This window comes from Manis javanica, chromosome 4 (assembly GCF_040802235.1).
Source record: "Manis javanica isolate MJ-LG chromosome 4, MJ_LKY, whole genome shotgun sequence".
In the NCBI taxonomy this organism is placed as follows: domain Eukaryota; kingdom Metazoa; phylum Chordata; class Mammalia; order Pholidota; family Manidae; genus Manis; species Manis javanica.
Window position 1 is genome coordinate 166,136,383 of NC_133159.1, and position 11,023 is coordinate 166,147,405.

The 11,023-nt window shown below is 38.5% G+C and overlaps 1 long non-coding RNA gene across 5 annotated transcripts in view; it reads right to left on the reverse strand.

Annotated features, from left to right (window-relative positions):
- Positions 1–10,187, reverse strand: part of LOC140849171 (uncharacterized) — a 36,233-nt gene extending 26,046 nt beyond the window's left edge. For 2 of the 5 annotated variants that reach the window (XR_012130807.1, XR_012130806.1), the window contains exon 1: positions 9,941–10,180. This is a non-coding gene — a long non-coding RNA (uncharacterized lncRNA). Of the gene's footprint in view, positions 1–9,940 lie in introns of all 5 variants that reach the window. The other 3 variants (XR_012130804.1, XR_012130803.1, XR_012130805.1) reach the window with 3 other exon arrangements.
- Positions 10,188–11,023: the final 836 nt, after the last annotated feature.

Here is an 11,023-nt window from a genome sequence, read left to right on the forward strand (position 1 = left end):
ACAGAAACTGGTAGTTCAAACTAGATTATCTGCAGCACAGCAGAAAGCTGAGTCCCCAAGTCTGGCCATTCTTGTCAGACTCTACTAAGCCTTTCCTTCCTATATATTTGTCTTTACTCAACCATTAATTCAAGTATCTCACCAATTTCTAGGTGCCAGACCCTGATTCAGCAAGAAAAATGAAAAAAACAGAAGATAGTCTGCATTCAAGGAGTTCTAAATCCATGAGATGAGATAAATTATAAGAAGGAAGTATACAGTAAGAGAGGTAAAAACAGCAGGGTGGTTAAAGTCTGAGACTAGTCTGAAATACCTGAAAGCTACTTCTCTGACTTGCTAGCTATGTGAACTGAGTAAGTTTTTCACCTGTAAAATGAGGATAATAGAACCTACCTAATAGGAGTTTTTATGAGATAATACCCAACAGAGAAATAAGCACTGTGTATTATTTACTGCTATTACTAGTAAGAGTGCTATTACTGAAATATGACCAAAGTGCTATGGGAAAATGAAGCAGTTAACTGCCTAGGGAAGATTATCAGAGATGTTATCAAACTGAGGCTTGAAGAATTAGTAGGAATCCAGACAGGTAAGAGCATATGCAAAAACAGTAATAAAATAGCCTAGCATGTCCAGAAAACAATACGAACAACTACAGAGAAACAGGACAAAGAGAAAAGAGAAAGGATAAAAATAAAGAATGACCAGACAGTCTTTAAAATAGCTCAATGAGTGAGTTACAATGGCATCAGATGCTTAAGAGTCTTACAAGCCTAGTGAATTTACACAAGACAATCAGGAACCACAAGAAAAGGCACACCTTAGGAAAGATCAAGGTTCAAATCTAAGTTTACTGTGAAATGGATCAAAGACCTGAAGGTAAATCATGAAACCATAAAACTCTTAGAAGAAAGCACAGGCAAAAATCTCTTAAATGTAAACATGAGCAACTTTCTTCTGAACACATCTGCTGGGCAAGGGAAACAAAAGCAAAAATGAACAAATGGGACAACGCCAAACTAAAAGGCTTTCTGTACAGCAAAGTATACCATCAGTAGAACAAAAAGGCATCCTACAGTATGGGAGAATATATTCATAAACAAACATATCTGACAAGGGGTTAACATCCAAAATATATAAAGAACTCACAAGCTTCAACAACCAAAAAGCAAATAACCCGATTAAAAAATGGGCCGAGAATATGAACCGACACTTCTCCAAAGAAGAAATTCAGATGGCCAATAGGCACATGTAAGATTCTCCTCATCGCTAATTATCAGAAAAATGCAAATTAAAACCACAATGAGATACCACTTCACACCAGTTAGGATGGCCAACATCAAAAAGACAAGGAACAACAAATGCTGGCGAGGATGTGGAGAAAGGGGAACCCTCCTACACTGTTGGTGGGAATGTGAACTAGTTCAACGATTGTAGAAAGCAATATGGAGGTTTCTCAAAAAAACTAAAAACAGAAATACCATTTGACCCAGGAATCCCACTCCTAGGAATTTACCCAAAGGAAACAAAATCTCAGATTCAAAAAAACCTATGCACCCCTATGTTTACTGCAGCACTATTCACAATAGTCAAGACATAGAAGAAACCTAAATGTCCATCAGTAGATGAATGGATAAAGAAGATGTGGTACATATACACAATGGAATATTATTCAGCCATAAGAAAACAAATCCTACCATTTCAAACAACATGGATGGAGCTAGACAGTATTAGTTAGGCTCAGTGAAATAAGTCACACGGAGAAAGACAAGTACCAAATGATTTCCCTCATTTGTGGAGTATAACAATGAAGCAAAACTGGAGGAACAAAACAGCAGCAGACTCACCGACTTCCCAAGAAGAGACTAATGGTTACCAAAGGGGAAGGGTGGGGGAGAGTGGGTGGGGAGGGAGGGAGAAAGGGATTGAGAGGTATTATGATTGGTACACATGGTGTGTTGGGGGGTCACAGGGAAGACAGTGTAGCACAGAGAAGACAAGTAGTGACTCTGTGGCATCTTACTACATTGATGGACAGTGACTTCAATGCGGTATGGAGAGGACTTGATAATATGGGTGAATATAGTAACCAAAATGTTCTCATGTGAAATCTTCATAAGAGTGTATATCAGTGATACCTTAATAATAAAAAAATCTAAGTTTACTGTGTAGCCTCAATTTCTCTGAGTCTCAGTTTTCTCATCTGTAAAATGAGGGATACCATTATCTGGTTTGGATGGTGACTGGGATTATTTAAATATCTCCAAAATGCCCTGGTGTAGGGCCTGGCATGTAACACTTAAACAGCAGCTGATAGTATCATCACTATATGTCATAGTAGTCAACTTTTGATGCTGGAATAGTCAAGGATAAGTTCATAGGACCCTAGTTTGACAATGTCTACTAGACGTGCCATTCTCCTGTCCCATCTACTCTTTTACTGAAACAAATGAACAAAACAGACTGATTTTATATTCTCTTCTTATAGTTTATGATGCATTCTAACAGATGGACGCTCAAAAATATATTTGGGAAACAGAATGAATTGTCTGGTATACCTGTTCTTAGTGAAACGGCCAGCACGAAGTCATAAACAGCCAATTAAGTTTATTAATACTGAGATGTTTCCAGAAGCATACCAACAATTTCCTACCAGTTACTTAGCTGGTAGAAAATGCAATGCTTTCCCTACTGTACACAATACCAACACTCCCCTCTGCAAAAAAAAGCCCACTTCAAAAGAAATCAGAAGATAAAAGTTCAAAAACTCAGCTTAGTAACTGGGCCTCAGTTACTTCATCTATAAAATAGAGTTACTACCTATTCTATTTACCTCGCTGAGTTACTAGAAGCATTAGATAAGAATGTATATAACGGCACTTTAATAAGTACACAACTATACAGTATTATCATTCTGACATCCAGTTAGATGATTTTACAACATCCTGGAGTCTCAGTTCCTAACTTCCTTCCCTATAATGATCCTGTCCTCCATTCTCCCTTAGCCTTTTAACTCTCATGGTCAATACCAACCATCTCAATCCTTCGATAATCTCTATTTCAAACACTGTGCTCTGCAACCACAACCTTCTACCTTTCCAGTTCATTTCTTCTAGCACCTCCAAAATTCTTAAAACCCCATCAGAACCTACAATCCACTGATCTAATTTTTCACTCCATTCCCCTACCCCTCCACCCCAAAGTCCTCACCAAGTTTAAAATTACATAGTCCATTATTACAATCACTCCCTTGTCCCCACTCACATTAACTCTGGTTAGTGGAGACTGGGTATCACAGTTTTAACAGTATGTATAGCACATTTAATACAACTGTATCCAAATTAATCTTCCTGTAAGAAAAACTGCATTGATATTTACCCCATTTAAATACCTTAAACAGTTAGTACATTCCTACTTAGAACATTAAAATAAAACTTATCTTTGTAGCCCTAGATTTCACTTTTTCCCTATGCCCAATGGCTTGTATAATCATTGTCCTGAAAAAATCAAGAGCTTCAGTTGGAGCTATTTTCTCCAAATGAGTATCTCCCATTCCTTTCCTTTGCAAGGATGCAATCCCATCTTTCAAGATCCAGCTTAAAAGCTGATTTCTTCTTAAAGGCACGTCCAATCATCCCACTTTGAGGGTTTTCTCCTTTCCTTACAATTTTGCATTTACTAACTATATGATCCATCTGATAATTATGCTGGTGAGGAACAAATTATTGTTACTTTTATTCTCTAGAACAAAAGCTCCTTGAAAAACACTACTTCTTAACCAACTCCCACCACCAACGTACTCAATATATATGTCTTAGTACAACCACTATTCCAATATTGTTTTATTTAACAATCCTTCCAAAAATTAGTTTGTTTTCTAGAAAATATTCTGAAGGTATATATACCCCTTGGCATCTCTTGTGCAGATAGTACCTTAAAGTAGTATGAAACCAATTAAATTTTCAACTACTTCTGCCCTTTCTTTTAGGGTAACTGGCAAATTTTACTCATAGCAACAAGAGAAATTACTGATTCTACAGCATACAATCCACAAGCATCAGCATTATTTTCTTCAATAGTCAACACCCACATTAACAAGTTAATTTCTTGTTTTATCAATACTGCCTCAAAAAGGATGAAAAGTTCTCTCTACTCCCTCAACTCTGAAAAAACTGTTAACATGAACAGTTAAGATATGAGTACTGACTTTTCCAACAATCATTACTTAAAACCAGTCACAAAACATGACCAATGACTGATTTTTTTCCTTTTTTTATTAAGGTATCATTGATATACAATCTCATAAAGGTTTCACACGAGCAAAACTGAGGCTATTACGTTCACCCATATTATCAAGTCCCCCCTACACACCCCACTGAAGTCACTGTCCAGCAGCATAGTAAGAAGCTACAGAGCCAATGACTGTTTTTCTATTACAACTTTACACATGGAGAGCTGTTTTATATTTCAATTTTATAAACTACAGAGATAAGTTGAAATTCCTTTTTGAAATCAATGTAATTGCCAAAAGAGTGGCAAGAACAACAAATAATTGGAACTTCATGAGATGAGACCAATTGTAATACACCTCTGGTTGCTTGCGTGACACCCATAAGATTTATCTTACCTCAACAACGTCAGTAAAAAGAATAACTAAGGCAAGTAACAGGAAATGCCTGTTTTGATCCTAACTTTAATTTCTTACTATCTATAGTCCTTACTAAAACATTATGTGCTCTTAACCTATGTACAGTGCCAAAGCAACTTCAACTTTTTCTTCATCCATTCCTAAATTAGGTGTAAAATGCTAAATGTATTTGTTAAATCCCAAAGAAATAAGCCTGACAGTACAGTATATTCTGTCTTTCACCATGGGCATATTTAAGTTTTTGCACTAATACAATATGCATTAAGTACATTTGGTTAGAATTCCACAGTTAAATGGTCAATTCACTTCTTATAACTGAAAGATCACTGCAACATCTTCTGGTATTCACTGCAATATCTAATCAATGCCTTCTTTCAGTATTTATGGTGGTCTTTTGTAATTCCTTTGGTAATTACCATGAGTCAGCTTTCACTTAATACTAAATGGGAATGCTAATATGAAGAAAGAATTAATATCACACACACAAGCAAAAGAACCAAGTTGTTTCAGGGAATAAATTTTAACAGAATTGAAGAACTCAAGCTGGAATCCATTTTCATTAATAAAATAGTAGAAACTTACTGGTTTACAAGAAAAAAATGAAACTTCTACATGGGTTTCAAATTCAAGATCTCATGAACCTGTTCTTTTCAGAAAATGGTAATACTGACCACATCAAGACAACAGTCTTTTTTTCATTTTGCCATGTACCCAAATAAATGAACATGTATCTCAGCTATGAAGCAGCACAATCAGGACAGCTAATTATATATGTGCTTTAATAAATTTTTAAGTCACAAATTTTAGTTTAGATTATGTAACTTATCATAAAGACCTGAGAAAATTATAATCCCTCTGCAGTACTCTAATGAGAATTATGTGACACACTCAGAATGAAAGGAAAGAATATAACAGGGACACCTATTTTGCTCTAATGCTGCAGCACTAGAACAGCCCTGTAATAATCAGCCTTACAGTATATTTGGATCTGTTTCTTCTTGGTCCCCACGCCCACTTTGAAAACAGTGCATCATCACATGAAGTCCCATGATCACAGTCTTGCCAACCCCATTCTCCCTTCAATACAACGTATACATTTTTCTCCTGTGACATTATTCCTTGACATGTTCCAAGTTTTTAAGAGCCTTTTGCCTTAGATACATACCCTGTACCCTTTAGATCACCACTAGGTAGCCCTCCCTTATACTGACCTTATTTGGTCACTCTTGATCCCCAGAACATGTAGTAACCAACAATTTTATATTTGCTAATGATCATGTCAATTCATCATCATTATTTTGAAACCTATACATCATTATTTTGAAACCTTGTTCCAATCCCTTCCACCTATCATCATATGCATGGGAAAGGGAAGAGCAATGATTTTGCCTTGTTTCAGCAATCCAAGCAAAGGTGACACTGACTTTCATAGCTAGTAGCATCTCAGGCAGATAATGGGAGAGAGACCCAGTTAACAGAGATTAGAACACCTGCTAATGTGTCTTCTCTGGCATGTCTGCAATAGAATGCCAACTCTATTACAGTACCACACAGAAAATTTACTAACATGCTTCTGTGACCTGAATATTTTTAAACTGTAAACTTCCTCACTTAAGATCTTAAGATTTATCACATCCTGGTCACATACATGAAACACAGAGAGAAATCCTACAAACATACTACATAAAAGTAATACATGATTTGCTTATTGCTATTTACCATTATGAATACTTACACAGATTTTAAAAGTTCTTGGGTACTTTTTATATTTTTATTATGACCTTTACAGTAATATTTGTTTCTCCCATTACTTCACCATTCCTTGATCTATCATCACAGCTCCTTTTTATCAGAACTCAAATGAAGACATTCAAAACAAGAAAGAATGGAAGACAAAGTACTTTAAGTCACCAGTTCTCTGCAGTTACAGAAGCTGAAGAACATTTCCTCACTAGCATTCAGCTACATCACCATTAACAGCTGCACAGCCAATAATGCTAAACAGTGTATCTTAACACTTTAGAGCTGTACATCACTGTACAAATAAAACTTTCTTTAGTGAACATATAATTCAAAGTGCTAAATAATCTCTATCTTAAGTTATCCTATGTATTTTCCAGTTTTTGTGTGTAACATTTCAATCTATCAACAAACATGCCTTAATCTGGTAAATGTAGGCAGAAATCATGTCTCATTCAGAAATTCAGGTCAGATTCTTGAAGCAGTTAAAACTCTTAAGACATTTAAAAAAAATAAATACTTCGGCCTATTTCACAAAGCTTTCCAAAGATCAAATATCACTTTCAAAGGCTACACAGAAGAATGTCTTAGCTGAAACAGTTAACAATATATGCTCTTTGACACAGTGTAACTAATGATGGTCAGAAACCTCCCCAGAAGCCCTTGGAAGATGAACCCAAAACAAATCTGAACAGAACAGAGTAAAAACTGTTAACTGTCACACCTCTCTAAAAACTCATTAATTCTTTGTGACCTATAAGTTTATCCTCCATATTTGATAACTGAACTACAGTTATATAAAAACATAATTGCAAGCAGAGATAATGGTCAGGAGCACAGCTTCAAGAGTCAAAGTACTAGAGTCTGAATCCAGGCTCTGCCAGTTAGAAACTGTGTGTACTTGGCCAAGTTATTTAAAACTCTGTGCCTCAGCTGACTCCTTCGAAAATGGGAGTAACAGTACCTACTCAAGGGGTAATTGTGAAGATTATGAGATAATACACATAAAGCCTGCAGAACAGTACCTGTTTATTATTATAATGAAGTCATTAAAAAATTTTTAATGTACACTCCTGATAATGATCACTCTTTCTATTCGGAAGTGTTTCGAGTGGCATAATACAGTTAAACTCCTCACTGTATTATACAAAACACATCTGAAAGCTTAGATGTTCACCAATCTAACAGTGTACCCAATTCTGACTCAGTTCAAGAGACAGTATTAAAACTCCAAAATTTGAACTTAATGGTAAATTGGCAAAGAATAAAATTCTATAATTCTAAATTATCTTGCCAAATAAAAGGCAAAGAAAATGACAGTCATCTAGAACTTACCAGAGAAGATTGCCCCCCCAAAATTCCAGTGCTATAAGAAGATCTGTTTTAAAACAACAGGATTTATGCACTGTGTTTGGAAACCTACTTAGGGTTTGTTTTCAAGTGTACTCAGTGACTTCACCTCATTTGTCACTTAAAACCTTAAAAAGAGGCCACATTTAATTTTTAATGACCTGACCTTAAAAAATGTTTTAGATACACTACACACAGAAGCATCCTATTACTTCTCTCCAAAAACTTTAAATCAAAGGACTCTGATAAAAATCAATTTGTATTTTCCCTTTATTAAAACATCCAGAAAAAACTACTACTCGAGTATTTTTAAATGAATGTTTTTTAGAACTATTAGTACAATAATTTACAAAAGCTTTAAACATACTGTCTGAAAGTCTGTCATTCCCAATATCCTATTGACACACAGTATCAGGACAACTGAATTTAAAAAGCCAACATTTTCCTGGCTGGCCCAATGCAGCAGGAGTTGGTTATTACAACACATATGCATTATCTTCAAAGGAATACCCAGCAACTTGAAGCAAGTTTTACATAAACCCAACTAAAGCATTGATTGGAAAAGTCATCTTATTTGAAAAGGTAGACTTACTCAATTTTTTCAAGTAACAGCATTTATACTCTGTTACCCAGTTTTCAAAATCTTTCAAGACCCTGCAAATCCTGTTTAAGCCTGCTAAAATTCCATGGGTGACAGCCATTTTCCCTCAAAACTTAATTGTCCAGATTACCTATTTTCAATTTTATTAGGTCACCTTGAAATTCTCTCTTCCATAAAGCACTTAAGGGTTTTAGTTATAAACATGTCTCTAAAAATTAACCAATAAAGCCCACACATTTTGCAGCCTACTCATGTTTTAAAATGCTCGCTAAAAAAACCACCTTTATCGGGGACCAAATACCTAAAATGAACTGCTTCAAATTTCCCTGGACCTGCATTATACCCTTATACACCTTGAGATCCTGTATTATGCTGCAGCTATACAGCAGACGCACGATCACAAGGTTTTCAACAGCCTCCAGATCCCTTACTGCTGCAAAACTTCTGATAAACCTTCCATGCAGTAGACCATTAACAGTGCTGGTTTAACTGCTTTACCTGTTTATTTACCAACCCAATCATCTCAGGGAATTCAAACTGCCTTCTGAACCTTATCTAGAGTATTCCTGTGTTCTTTTGAGGAAGATCTGCACCTGGAAAAAACTTTTGAGTTTTAGTGTTCATTCTCTGGTCCAAATTCCTGTTTCCAGGATACGCGGTAGTAATGCAGTGGTTTCTTTGAGACTCTAAGATTGTATTTTACCCTAGCAATAGCCAACCTCTACTAAATCCCTTTTAGGTGGCCGAGATTGCTGCGGATTATAATGCTCAACAGGAAGGTTTTTTAAACATCCGAAAGACGAGTTATTCGAATTCAGGCCTTAATTTTTTCCTAAATAATACTTGTCATCACAAGGACATGTTTCCATACATTTGCAACTTAAGAAAGTAAAAAATCAAGCTTTTGGCACTATTTATCACAGCTTAAAAAGTCCATCACCATCACGCTTTTTCTTTCGAAGTAGGATTTCAGACAAAGCTTCCATCAACCATAGTCCTGTAACATGCTTTCCAAGCCAACTGACGGCCTGCTAACAGCAACATTTACACCCGGGGAAATCTTTACAGTTGACTAATCAAGAAGGCGTCTGATAACCAAAGCACCCTTTCTCGAGGAAATGTAAGAAGCAACAACTAAAGGGATTTATTACAGTGAGGAAAGAAGGACTCTCCAAGCAGGGCCATGGAGCAAAATTCAGGGGTTCGGAAGCCCTGGTCTCAGCAACACTGGCCCCAAGGCCTCCCCACCCAGCCCGCTATCCCCCCGGGAGCCAGCCCTGCACCTCCATAGGCCCGGCAGACCAGAGGGGAGCACCTCCCCCACCCCACGCAGCGGCCAGGCTCGAGTTCCGAAACCTGAAGCCCAAACAGGCCAAAGCCGCAAACGCGGCAGCGTGAGTTTAAAAGGTATGAAAACACAGGGTGAGAGGAGATGCGGCCTCGCCTCAAGCTGGGAGGCCCCCTGAGGAATCCGAGGCGGGAGAAGAGCGAGCCGGTTGATAAGCCGGAACAGTCTGGAAGAAAAGAGAGCTGGGAGCGGGGGATGAGGAGGTTCCTGCTCGGCCAGCGCCTTCTCCGGGTCCTCGGCGACGCCCGTTTACCTGAAAGTCTCGGTCCTCGTTGAAGCGGGAGAAGCGATCCGCCATTTTGCCTCCCTCACTCCTCTCAGGACGACGCTCTCCGGCTAGCTCCTTCCCTCCCGCGACACCCGCCCCCTCGCTCCCCTCCTCTGTTCCCCGCCTCCTCCCACGCCCACCCGGTGCGCACAGGCCGGGAAAGGAGGATGCGCGTCCAGAACGGAGCCCAGCGGACGCAGGCGCCTTTCGGCCCTGGAGGCGGGACATTCCTCCACGCCCCGCCCTCCTCTCTCAGCCTAGTGCGACCCCCGGCGGCCGCGCGTGCGCGCTAGTGCTGGACAGCTGCGAGCGCTTCCGGAGAGAAAGGTGACGCGGGGCGCAGTGCGTGTGTGTATGGATGTGTTCCACCTGCTCTCTTCCCGGAATGCGTTATCTTTTTTTGCCCTCTTGCGTCCCTCTGTATGCGAAACCCATCCTTTGTTTTATTCACCAAATGGCAGCATTATGTAGTGGCCAAAAGCGAGGATTTTGAAGCCAGACTGCTCAGTTTCGAATCCCGGTTTGCTTTGAACGTTAAACCGTGAACGAAACGGGAAAAGGCCTTTCTCTCAAAGGGTTTACATTCCACTGTGGTAAATCAGATGAATAATAAAACAATTGAGTAATTTTTAATATTAATGAGTGCTACAAAAAAATAAAACGGTGCAGTGATGAGAGGGACTTCTGAAATGACCTTTGACCGGAGGAACAGAAGCGGCCTGCAACCTTGGAGCAGGGGAAACATTAGACGCAAAGGCCCAATGACTGCTAAGAACTTGGCATTCTCAAGCGATCATTTTAGAAAAGTATTTCTCAAGAGACCAAAGTTTCAAATCAATTCAAGTTCTCTGGGCTTCGGTTTCCATTTTATAAAATAAGGAAATTGAGTTTGGTAATCTACTGCCCCTATCACTGACTTTGTATGGGTTATGAATCAGGTTTTTCCACCTTATGACGTTCCTGAAGGACCCCACCCAGCCCACCAATTCCCTTAGCCAAAACACATAAAACACACAGGAGTAGCAGAACTTCCCTACTTTTGAAAGAGTAGTTGACAGAAATCACACA